A 12,308-nucleotide genomic window follows, 5' to 3' on the forward strand; every position below is an offset into this window, starting at 1 on the left:
TGACCCCATGGTCTATGACGTGGTAATATGGTTAACTATCACGTTCCATATATAAATCATATAGACATAATAATATAAAGAGACAGAGATAGAACCTCTCACAGCCGCTATAGCCATTACCAATTGGTTAGTCGGTCTCTCGGCTAACCACCCTTGGTCCTTGGCGCCTATTTCCGTCCAGGAATAGGTCTTCCTATTGGCCTTAGTGACTTATAAAAGCCACGGCTAGAAGCCATACTCACCATGAACCGGATAGTGCCCTTATGGTTTTGATCCCGGATTCTGCCCTTCCGGCTTGGATCCTCGTTTCTCATTGGGGGATCCCTTTGTTTAGGACGTGTGTCCTTTGTCTCAGACAGAATGAGACTGAATAAAAATGAATTCATAATCCCTGGAAGTCCTCCCCTTTATATAAAGAACCAAAGGTCATGTGCGAAGAGTCACATCCCTTCGAAGCATCTTTTGGGACAGAAGTTGGCCATCGATTACAATCAACGGTCCAGATCGTACCTGTTCAGAAATAGAAGGTTCAAGACCTTATAGGCACGTCCAACCCAAGCCAAGACCTGGTAACGAAGCCCACGGCCTGCCCACAAGAGCCCAGCGACTCATGGACTACATGGCCGGACCTCATGGCCCGCCACTGACCCGGACCCGGACCATCGGCCTAAAACTCGAACAGTCCGTCGAGCTGAGATGAGCTGACTCCCAGCTGCCTCAGCTGAGTGAGCTAGTAGTCCAGCTAGTTGAGCTGATTTAACTTGGAACGAGCTAGGCTGGGCTTGATTGAGCTACGTCTAGCTGATCGAGCTTCTTGTAAGCATCGCCCAGCTTCTGTACAGCTTATCCTAGCTGGCTTCTTTTTCTTATAAGGTTAAGTCTCAGCATCCTGCCGTCCTTAACCTTCTATCTTGGCCATGGAACGCTAGCCTTTAAGGTCTTCAGACCTGCTGGTACGTTTCCCTCGAACCATGGCCGTCCCGACAATCCTATCCAGGATTAGGGGCGTGACAGGTGGTTTGCTGTCTGCGACGTTGCGAGAAGTCCACTAAACCTTATCATTTAGAAGAAGAAGAAGTCGTAACAAGGTTTCCGTATGTGAACCTCCATAAGGATCATTGTCGTACCCTGGAAACATAATGACCTGAGAACGATGAAACATCACTCTCGGTGGGCCGGTTTCTTACTGTGCCTGCCGATTCCGTGGTTATGCGTTCATCCATGCCCAAGACTTCAGTTTTTGTTGGATCGTACGCGTAGCTTCCGGATATCACCAAAGCCCGGCATGAAAGTGTCAAGGAATATGTAACTAAACAGCCTGCTTTCGCCAACCCGGAGATGGTGTTTGTTCGGAAGTAATGCTGCAATGTAAAGTCTAAAACGACTCTCGACAATGGATATCTCGGCTCTCGCATCGATGAAGAACGTAGCAAAATGCGATACTTGGTGTGAATTGCAGAATCCCGTGAACCATCGAGTCTTTGAATGCAAGTTGCGCCCCAACCCTTCTAGCCGAGGGCACGTCTGCCTGGGTGTCACAAATCTTCATCCCCCCATCCTCTCGAGGATAGGGGACGGAAGCTGATCTCCCGTGTGTTACCGCACGTGGTTGGCAAAAATCCGAGCTAAGGATGCCAGGAGCATCTTGACATGCGGTGATGAATTCAATTCTCGTCATATAGTCAGACGTTCTTGTCCAAAAGCTCTTGATGACCCAGAGTCCTCAACGCGACCCCAGGTCAGGCGGGATCACCCACTGAGTTTAAGCATATCAATAAGCGGAGGAAAAGAAACTAACAAGGATTTCCTTAGTAACGGCGAGCGAACCGGGAATAGACCATCTTGAAAGTCAGACGTTTTTGGTGTTCGAATTGTAGTCTGGAGAAGCGTCCTCAGCGGCGGGTCAGGCCCAAGTTCCCTGGAAAGGGGCGCCAGAGAGGGTGAGATCCCCGTCGTGCCCAGACCCTATCGCACCACGAGGCACTATCTACGAGTCGGGTTGTTTGGGAATGCAGCCCCAATCGAGCGGTAAATTCCGTCCAAGGCTAAATGTGGGCGAGAGACCGATAGCAAACAAGTACCACGAGGTAAAGATGAAAAGGACTTTGAAAAGAGAGTCAAAGAATGCTTGAAATTGTCGGGAGGGAAGCGGATGGGGGCCGGCGATTCGTCCCGTTCGGATGCGGCGCAGAGCAATCCGGTCCGCCAATCGATTCGGGCCATGGACCAATGCAGATTAAGGTGGTGACCTAAGCCCGGGCTTTTGTTACGCCCACGGAGACGTCACTGCCTTAATCGTGGTCTGCAGCACGCGCCTCACAGCGTGCCTTGGCATCTGCGTGCTCAGGGCGTCGACATGTGGGCTCCCCATTAGACCCATCTTGAAACATGGACCAAGGAGTCTGACATGTGTGCGAGTCAACGGGTGAGTAAACCCGTAAGGTGCAAAGAAGCTGATTGGCTGGATCCCTCACGGGTGCACAGCCAACCGACCTTGATCTTCTGAGAAGGGTTAGATTGTGAGCATGCCTGTCGGGACCCGAAAGATGGTGAACTATGCCTGAGCGGGGCGAAGCCAGAGGAAACTCTGGTGGAGGCCCGCAGAGATACTGACGTGCAAATCGTTCGTCTCACTTGGGTATAGGGGTGAAAGACTAATCGAACCATCAAGTAGCTGGCTCCCTCTGAAGTTTCCCTCAGGATAGCTGGAGCTCGGAAACGAGTTCTATCGGGTAAAGCCAATGATTAGAGGCATCGGGGATGCAATGTCCTCGACCTATTCTCAAACTTTAAATAGGTAGGACGGGGTGGCTTCTTTGTTGAGCCATCCCACGGAATCGAGAGCTCCAAGTGGGCCATTTTTGGTAAGCAGAACTGGCGATGCGGGATGAACAACTCACCTGCCGAATCAACTAGCCCCGAAAATGGATGGCTCTTAGGCGCGCGACCTATACCCGGCCGTCGGGGCAAAAGCCAGGCCTCGATGAGTAGAAGGGTGCAGCGATCGCTGCAAAACCTAGGGCGTGAGACCGGGCGGAGCGGCCGTCGGTGCAGATCTTGGTGATAGTAGCAAATATTCAAATGAGAACTTTGAAGGCCGAAGAGGGGAAAGGTTCCATGTGAACGGCACTTGCACATGGGTTAGTCAATCCTAAGAGTCGGGGGAAACCCGTCTGATAGCGCTTATGCCCGAACTTCGAAAGGGGATCTGGTTAAAATTCTGGAACCGGGACGTGGGGGTTGACCGCTACGTTAGGAAGTCCGGAGACATTGGCAGGATTCCAGAAAGAGTTATCTTTTCTGTTTAACAGCCTGCCCACCCTGGAAACGGCTCAGCCGGAGGTAGGGTCCAGCGGCTGGAAGAGTGATATACCTTGGATTGGACCCGTTTTCATCCATGGTATATAGGTGTTTTACTATATATATATATATATCTATGTTTTCTACTCTTCTAGGTATGTTTTCAGGTTCAGGTGCATTTCGGAGTAAAGCTATGACTTTGGAGCATTTTGGAGCTTAAAAGACATTTCATCTGAGCTGACCATGTAGAGGTCGACGAGAGGAAGAACAATCGATCGATGCACATCCAGTGCTATCGATCGACACCATGAGATGCCTCGACAAATGAAGATTAATATCGATCAATGTACACAAGGACCATCGATCGAGACTCTTTCGTTGTCAACATACTAACCGTTGAGACACGAGATCTAGTTTATTAACCAGTGAAACATGCGACAGCTGATCACTGAGTTAAGCGGTTGAGGTCTAACATATCATGCATGCAGCCAATAGGCATCTATACATATTATAATCTCCAACACCTGAATAGTGGCCGTGCGTCTAATATCATTTCCAACCAAGTTACATTTACTATTTTCTTCTCTTGTTACTACTGCTATTTCATTTAAACATTTACAACTCTTAGAATTAATAAACACTAGATTTAATTGTTCCCTAGCTCCTTGTGGATTCGATCCCTAAGTACTACATCTGAACCTCTTTTGATGAGAGTAACACTCCTTACGGTAATTTGAGTGGTATCAAATTTGGCGCCGTTGCCGGGGAGGTTTGATCGCCATTAGATTTAGTTTTATTGATTCTTATTCTCTTCTCTACCCCCTTTCTAACATAATATTTTTCTTGTCTTTTCAGGTGCATGCCTAGCGGTACCAGAAGCAACAAGGAGAAAGACTTGCTGTTCTCAGACGATCCTGCTCATTTGGAACGCACCATCCATAGAGGTCAACGTTCCACATCGCTCGATGCAACAACTTCGTCGTCGATCGATACTCACAACCAACCGTCGACCGACACCAGACCTCCATCGTCGATCGATCCTAATCGTTCGACAATGATCGATATTACATCGTGTACGTCGATCGATACCATGTCGTCAAAAATGGTAAACGTTATTATTCTGCATAATGCAACAGGTCAGAAAATAGACGCACAGGGGTCTGTAATCCCTGATGCTGATGCTACAGGATCTTCTCAACCTGTAGACAAGGACGCTCGATCGAAACCACTGGCCGACTACAATCGCCCAGATGAGTACTATTCCAACAGATCAGCTATTCGACTTCCGGAGATCCAGAAGCAGAATTTCGAGCAGAAGCCTCAATACTACACTCTCGTGTCGCAGATACCCAACTCTGGGTTACTGCACGAGCATCCTATGGACCATCTAGAACGGTTCGAGGATTTAATCGCTGCTATTCGGATTGAAGGAGTCCCCGAAGATTACCTGTTGTGCAAGCTCTTCAGATACACGCTGAATGGAGAAGCGATGCACTGGCTTAGGCAGCTACCCACAGGATCCTTAACATCCTGGGCCGACATCAAGAATGCTTTCTTACGAAACTTCTTCGATGAGGCGCGCACTGAAGAAATTCGAAACAAAATTTCCACATTCTCGCAGGAGGTGGGAGAGTCCTTCAAAGATGCGTGGATTAGATTTAGGTTCTTCCAAAGAGGCTGTCCACACCACGGATTCAACGAAGTGCAGTTGCTAACACCACGAGGGCCAAAATCACCCGAACAGTCCACGGGAAGGGCCAGCATGCTGAGTCCGAGGACCAGAGTGCTGAGTCCAAGGACCAGCGTGCTGATATGTGTACTGATGGACAGCCACAGACGTCCTGTGTGTGCACACGGACACACACGGACAGCCACGGACGTCCTGTGTGTTCTGGCGGACACCCACGGACGTCCTGTGTGTACTGAACAGACAGCCCACGTGGGCCAAAATCACCCGAACAGTCCACGGGAAGGGCCAGCACGCTGAGTCCAAGGACCAACATGCTGATATGTGTACTGATGGACAGCCACAGACGTCCTGTGTGTGCTGACGGACACACACGGACACACAGGGACATCCACGTATGTCCTGTGTGTGCTGGCGGACACCCATGGACGTACTGTGTGTACTGAACAGACAGCCCATGTGGGCCAAAATCACCAGAACAGTCCACGGGAAGGGTCAGCGTGCTGAGACCAAGGACCAACGTGCTGATATGTCTACTGATGGACAGCCACGGACGTCCTGTGTGTGCAGACGGACACACACGGACACACACAGACAGCCATGGACGTCATGTGTGTGCTGACAGAGACCCACGGACGTCCAGTGTGTACTGAACAGACAGTCCACGTGGGCCAAAATCACCCGAACAGTACACGGGAAGGGCCAGCGTGCTGAGTCCAAGGACCAGCGTGCTGATATGTGTACTGATGGACAGCCACCGACGTCCTGTGTATGCTGACGGACACACACAAAGACACACACGGACAGCCACAGACGTCCTGTGTGTGCTGACGGACAGCCACGGACATCCTGTGTGTGCGGGCGGACACCCACGGACGTCATGTGTGTACTGAACAGACAGCCCACGTGGGCCAAAATCACCCAAACAGTCCACGGGAAGGGCCAGCATGCTGAGTCCAAGGACCGGCGTGCTGGTATGTGTATTGATGGACAGCCATGGACGTCCTGTGTGTGCTGACAGACACACATGGACAGCCACTGACGTCCGTGGGTGTCCGCCGTCCTGTGTGTTCTGGCGGACACCCAAGGACGTCCTGTGTGTACTGAACAGACAGACCACATGGGCCAAAATCACCCGAACATTCCACGGGAATGGCCAGCGTCCTGAGTCCAAGGACCAGCGTGCTGATATGTGTAATGATGGACAGCCACAGACGTTCTATGTGTGCTGACGGACAGCCACAGACGTCCTGTGTGTGCTGATGGACACACACGGACGTCCTGTGTGTGCTGACAAATACACCCGGACATCCTGTGTGTACTGAACAGACAGCCCACGTGGGCAAAAATCACTCAAACAGTCCACGGGAAGGGCCAGCGTGCTGAGTCCAAGGACCAGCGTGCTGATATGTGTACTGATGGACAGCCACGGACGTCCTGTCTGTGCTGACGGACACACACGGACACACACGGACAGCAACAGACGTCCTGTGTGTGCTGGCAGACACCCACGGACGTCCTGTTTTTACTGAACTGACAGCCCACGTGGGCCAAAATTACCCGAACAGTCCACGGGAAGGGCCAGCATGTTGAATCCAAGGACCAACGTGCTGATATGTGTACTGATGGACAGCCACGGACGTCCTGTGTGTGCTGACGGACACATACACAAACACGGACACACACGGACAGCCACGGACGTCCTGTGTGTGCTGGCGGACACCCACGGATGTCCTGTGTGGACTGAACAGACAGCCCATGTGGGCGAAAATCACCCGAACAGTCCACGGGAGGGGTCAGCGTGCTGAGTCCAAGGACCAACGTGCTGATATGTCTACTGGTGGACAGCCACGGACGTCGTGTGTGTGCTGACGGACAAACACGGACAGCCACGGACGTCCTGTGTGTGCTGACGGACACACACGGACGTCCTGTGGTTGTTGACGGACACCACGGACATCCTGTGTGTACTAAACAAACATCCCACGTGGGCCAAAATCACCCAAACAGTCCACGGGAAGGGCCAGCGTGCTGAGTCGAAGGACCAGCGTGCTGATATGTATACTGATGGACAACCACGGACGTCCTGTGTGTGTTGACGGACACACACGAACAGCCACATACGTCCTGTGTGTGCTGACGGACTGCCACGGACGTCCTGTGTGTGCTGGCGGACACCTACGGACGTCCTGTGTGTACTGAACAGACAGCCCACGTGGGCCAAAATCACCCAAACAGTCAACGGGAAGGGCCAGCGTGCTGAGTCCAAGGACCAGCGTGCTGATATGTGTACTGATGGACAGCTACAGACGTCCTGTGTGTTGTGACGGACACACACGGACACACACGGTCAGCCACGGACGTCCTGTGTGTGCTTGCGGACACCCACAGACGTCATGTGTGTACTGAAAAGACAGCCTACGTGGGCCAAAATCACCCGAACAGTCCACAGGAAGGGCCAGCGTGCAGAGTCCAAGGACCAGCATGCTGATATGTGTACTGATGGACAGCTGCGGACATCCTGTATGCGCTGACGGACACACACGGACACACACAGACACACACGGACAGCCACAGACGTCCTGTGTGTGCTGACGGACAGCCACAGACGTCCTGTGTGTGCTGGCGGACACCCACGGACGTCCTGTGTGTACTGAACAGACACCCTACGTGGGCCAAAATCACCCAAACAGTCCACGGGAAGGGCCAGCGTGCTGAGTCCAAGGACCGGCGTGATGATATGTGTATTGATGGACAGCTACGGACGTCATGTGTGTGCTGACGGACAAACACAGACACACAGGGACAGCCACGGACGTCCGTGGGTGTCCGCCGTTGTGGGAACCAAAATTTGCACTGTCGATTTCCGTTTAAATAAGGAAACTAGGAAAACCCTAATTTCCCAGAGGACTCGGATATCTGCTAATTACCACATGTCAAGCAATCAGAACACGAGAATAACAACGATAAGAATAAGAAATCGAAAAAAGAGACCAAAGTAGATCTTATTCAAAATCACCCGAACAGTAGACGACAAGGTATAAGCCTGGGCTCGAGAGCTGTCGGCGAGATTCATAGTTCTAGCAACCCTAAGACGGCTAAACGTAATTGAGTCGCAGCTCGAAATAACAAAAACGGAAAATTGCCTAAATTGCTCTAAGTGCTAAGTTTGCTCTGAAAAATTCTCTCTTTATGCTCCTCGCCTAGGACTCCTTATATACTAGCTCCAAGGTTGGTTAACGCTTTTAATCTTCTGCCCTTAAGACGTCATAGCATAAAAATGAAGATATTTCATTTTTCCCGATCTTCACAATTATCTTCAAAACTTCCGTATTTATCCGCGGAAACTTGACATTTATCCTCCCTTGTGGACCAAGCGTAAACCGTGCGGTGGTTTACGGGCTTTTGGTTAAGAAATTGTAGGATGGGCCTCGAGTCGTGTCTTAGGTCCCTATGGGCCGTCTTCCGACTCGATACGTTTCTTACGATTTCTTTCGATAAAGAACAAACTTTCCGTGGTTTTTAACTCGCAAAGATTGATCGATAATTTTGAATAGCGGAAAACATAGACTGAGCTTGCTACGTTCTTCGGGAGATAGCATTTGAAGGTTTGACGAGAATGCATGGACTGGTGTCGTCTTGACGTTTCGGAAGAGCTCAGTCGCTTTGCAGCGACCGAGCAGGACGAGCTCTCGGTCGAAAGAAAACAAAATATAGGTTCTATTATACGCGGATCCATAAATGATCCAATTACCATCCTTCTTTTTTGTTTTGTAGGAGTTAAAAAAATAATATGATGGTTCCGTTGCTTTATATATCATTTTTTTTATCTGTCTATAATTCAGCAATCCCAAGTGTCTTTTTTTTTTTTTTGTAAATAAGCTTCCGGTGTGAAAACAAAGTTTGTGACGTTGAGATGTGCCCGAATATGGAAAATATCATTTTAAATACCCCTTTCTTATCCCATACTACTCTTTCAATATATAATCTAATTTTTTTAATCTAAAAAATTTCATATCGAATTCGAAGTGCCATGCTATTATTACTTAACTAATTCATATTTCCGAGGGCGAAGCGTGAGGGAATGCTATACGTTTGGTAATTTCTCCTCCGACTAGGATAAATGATGCTATTGAAGCGGCAAATCCCATGCATATTGTCTGTACATCGGGTCGCACGAGCGGGACGAGCGCTCGGTCGCTACGTAGCGACCGAGCTTGGCCGAGAGATCGGTCGCTACGTAGCGACCAAGCTTTGGCTCGGTCTCTACGTAGCGACCGAGCGGGTTGGATGCTCGGTCGCTACGTAGCGACCAAGATCGGCTCGGACTTGGTTGCTACGTAGCGAACGGACAGCGTGTATGTGCGGTAGCTACGCAATGATCGAGCTTGGTTCGTTTGCTTTGAATCTTCAAGGATACTTCTTCGTAAAAACTTCGTATTGGTTATTTTTTACGAAAATTATATCTTTCTTTTTACTACCTCTTTCGGAAATGTGATTCGAGGGTTTTCGGGTAATTCCGTCGTAACCGTTTTGACCCCAATAGTTAGCCCCCCAGCCCGTTAGGACCATGCATCGTAGGGTCCTAGCGTGCGGTTAGGCATGTTTGGCAAGTTAGGCGTGTTGGACGGAATTAATATCCGAAAGTCCGAGTTTGAATAGTAACTTCTCATGCCTATAAGAAGGGAGGTAACTTGTTTCTAGTTTTTCACTTCATTATCTTCTCAAAGTTTAAGAGTGAAAAGGTCCTTTCAATTTTCACTCTCTGGCATTGAGATTTTTCCTTTCCCTCCCTGTTGAGAATGTCTCAAGGGATTTCGGGAAACGCTCGGCCTACTATCTTCAATTGCGAAACTGTCTGTGACCAACGCGGTGAGGTTGTTCGAGAGATCGACTCCGCTGACCCTGCCGAGGCCGACGCACATTGGGTGGCTTTGTCCAACGTGGAAGAACCGCCTCCCGAGCCGTGGGTTCCCGTGAGGCCTTTTTCGGAAAGGGTCATCGGGAGACCGAGCAGGTGTACCCTCCCATTCCTTGGGACCGTACGCAGCTTCTGTCACGTTCCGGAAAACGTGGATTTTCGATTACCCCTCGAGGGGGAGAGGGCTGACGAACATCCCAAAGGCTTTTTTACTTTGTACGAGGAGCATCTGATGCGTGCTCGCCTATGGTTTCCCATACCGTCGGTTATAGTAGTGTTTCTGAACCTTTTGGAAGTTTCGATAAGTCAGATTTCTCCCCGCGGTATTAACCACCTTGTCGGGTTGCTAGTCTTGGGATACGAGCGAGGCATAGAGCTTACTGCTGAATATCTCAAAGCTTTCCTTACCATGTCTCGTGTTGGGGCCGATCGTCTGTATGGTTTTAGACCGCGTACTTTGATGGAGGTCCTGAAAGGATTCCCTCAGGGCGATCGTGGATGGAAGAGTTACTTTTTTTACGTTAGATTGGATCAAGCCTCGGTTGCCGTGGAGTGCCTTCCCTCCTTTAGGCGACTGTGGGGATGTAGGAGGTAACGTGTTGAATGATCACTCATTATTTTCTTACCACCCATTTTTTTTTACTTTATATCTGAACTATGTCTATTTTGTAGTGCACAACCCCATTCCTCCTTTTCTGGAAGATCTGTGCGTCGTTCGAAACCTTCTCCGTGGTGGCCCACTGCTTTGGGGTTACTTTTCTCCCGAGAGGGTCCGTGCTGCGGTCGAAATCATCGATCTTGTTTCAGCTCGTCGATTGATGATGACTTGGGGGTGTTTTTTGAAGATACTTCCTTGCCTGCTGTCTATGCCACTGGGCAGAGCAGTGGTCAAAGGCCGCCCGACCCTGAGGATGATGCAGAACCGACCGTTGAGGATCCCGTCTTTGGTGGGTGAGAAGGTAGCGATTGGACGGACTGATCCTTTGTGTCGATGGTTGAGTTGGATTATCGTTTATTTGTTTTTGGCCGAGTGTGGCCTTTTAAATTTGGATTTCGTTTAGGCCTAGATGGCTGTATTTGTATTTTCCGGGACTGGTCGTTGGTGGCTTTGAATCCCTTACCGCTTTACGCAGTTTATATATATGATGAATGTTTCATCTCGAATTTTCCTGAGTATAGTCGAAGTAAATATGAGTTGTCGTCTCATATTTAGTTCCGCTGAGACGTTCAATCTGTTGGTTCATTCGTGATTCTCGTAGAAAATTACTTATCTCTACGATTTTCGGGAACATTGAGATGTGAACAGAGAGACATGGTTTAGGATCTCGTATCTTTTGGATATCATGTCTTGAGATGTTTGAGACCAGAGCGTTGGGTTTAGGGCAAGACCTAGGTTTACTTTCGGTTGAGGTTTGTGCGGTGACTAGCCGGCTATCGTTTTTCCTGTTGCGATTTCTTCCTGACTCGCACCGATTTAAAGTCCGCGATAGGTTCTCGGCTTATATGACTTGTATGGTACGAATCGAGCATCTTCTTAGAGGCAATTTTTAAGCCAACTGGGAGTGCTAAACCAAAATTTCAGATTTTTGTTGTAGCGCGCTTTCGTCCTAGTGTTGGATGTTTTTGAAGATCAAAAGAGTGATCGAATTGCGTCTGTTTAAGACGGCTGGCGTGTTCGTCGGGGCCAATCGACGAACCGGGTGTAAGGTTTTTGTGGTCGCGTTCGGACAATTTGTTAGTATTATCTTCGAATTTAAACTTTGCGACGTCTTGCAGTTGTTTCGAGGATTATACGTGTATCTTTGTGTGTTTGAAAGATGATAATTTTACGATTTTGAGCCGTATGAGGCTGCAGACAAGAGTCTTAACGTTTCCAGGCGTGTCCTGAAAGTTTTTGCGTTTAACCGAATCGTAAACATTTTTGATAAAAAGGAGAAACGTAGATTATAGTATTCATTTTTGAAGTTTCTAAAAACTCGATGAAGATTTTTCGAAGTGGGAGTATACGAGTATACGCACCCACTCCTCCCCTCCTTTTTAGAGAGGGGGATAGATGAACTCGTCTTTTGACGAGCTGCCTATGTACCCCTTTCGAGGATCAAGCCATCTCGTAGTTTTGCTTCATGCCGCGAGTGTTTTTACTCGGCGGTAGACGTCGCGCTGTCCGCCTTGACTGTGTTGATCGTGGCTGGGTCAACGCTATTTTCGGATGTTCCGGTTGAGTTGTAGCGTGGACTTCGGACTCGTGTCGAGTTTCGGCGTCCGATGCGTTTGCGTTGGTAGACAATTTTAATTCGTCTTTTCTTGGGCGTTTTTGGCTGAAGATCGATCTATCTTCGTGCGTTTGCCCATTTGCAGTTGCAGAAGTCGTGTTTGCCTTAACTTGTGCTCTGCGAGGAA

At 49.2% G+C, this 12,308-nt stretch overlaps 2 non-coding genes across 2 annotated transcripts; one reads left to right on the forward strand and one right to left on the reverse strand.

Moving 5' to 3' along the window:
* The first annotated feature begins 1,382 nt into the window (after positions 1–1,382).
* LOC117131424 lies at positions 1,383–1,538 on the forward strand. Its single transcript, XR_004454612.1, has one exon. It is a non-coding gene; the product is annotated as a 5.8S ribosomal RNA (ribosomal RNA).
* Positions 1,539–4,889: 3,351 nt separating this feature from the next.
* LOC117131425 lies at positions 4,890–4,995 on the reverse strand. Its single transcript, XR_004454613.1, has one exon. It is a non-coding gene; the product is annotated as a small nucleolar RNA R71 (small nucleolar RNA).
* Between the last annotated feature and the right edge of the window lie 7,313 nt (positions 4,996–12,308).

Source organism: Brassica rapa, unplaced genomic scaffold (assembly GCF_000309985.2).
Source record: "Brassica rapa cultivar Chiifu-401-42 unplaced genomic scaffold, CAAS_Brap_v3.01 Scaffold0916, whole genome shotgun sequence".
Lineage (NCBI taxonomy): Eukaryota > Viridiplantae > Streptophyta > Magnoliopsida > Brassicales > Brassicaceae > Brassica > Brassica rapa.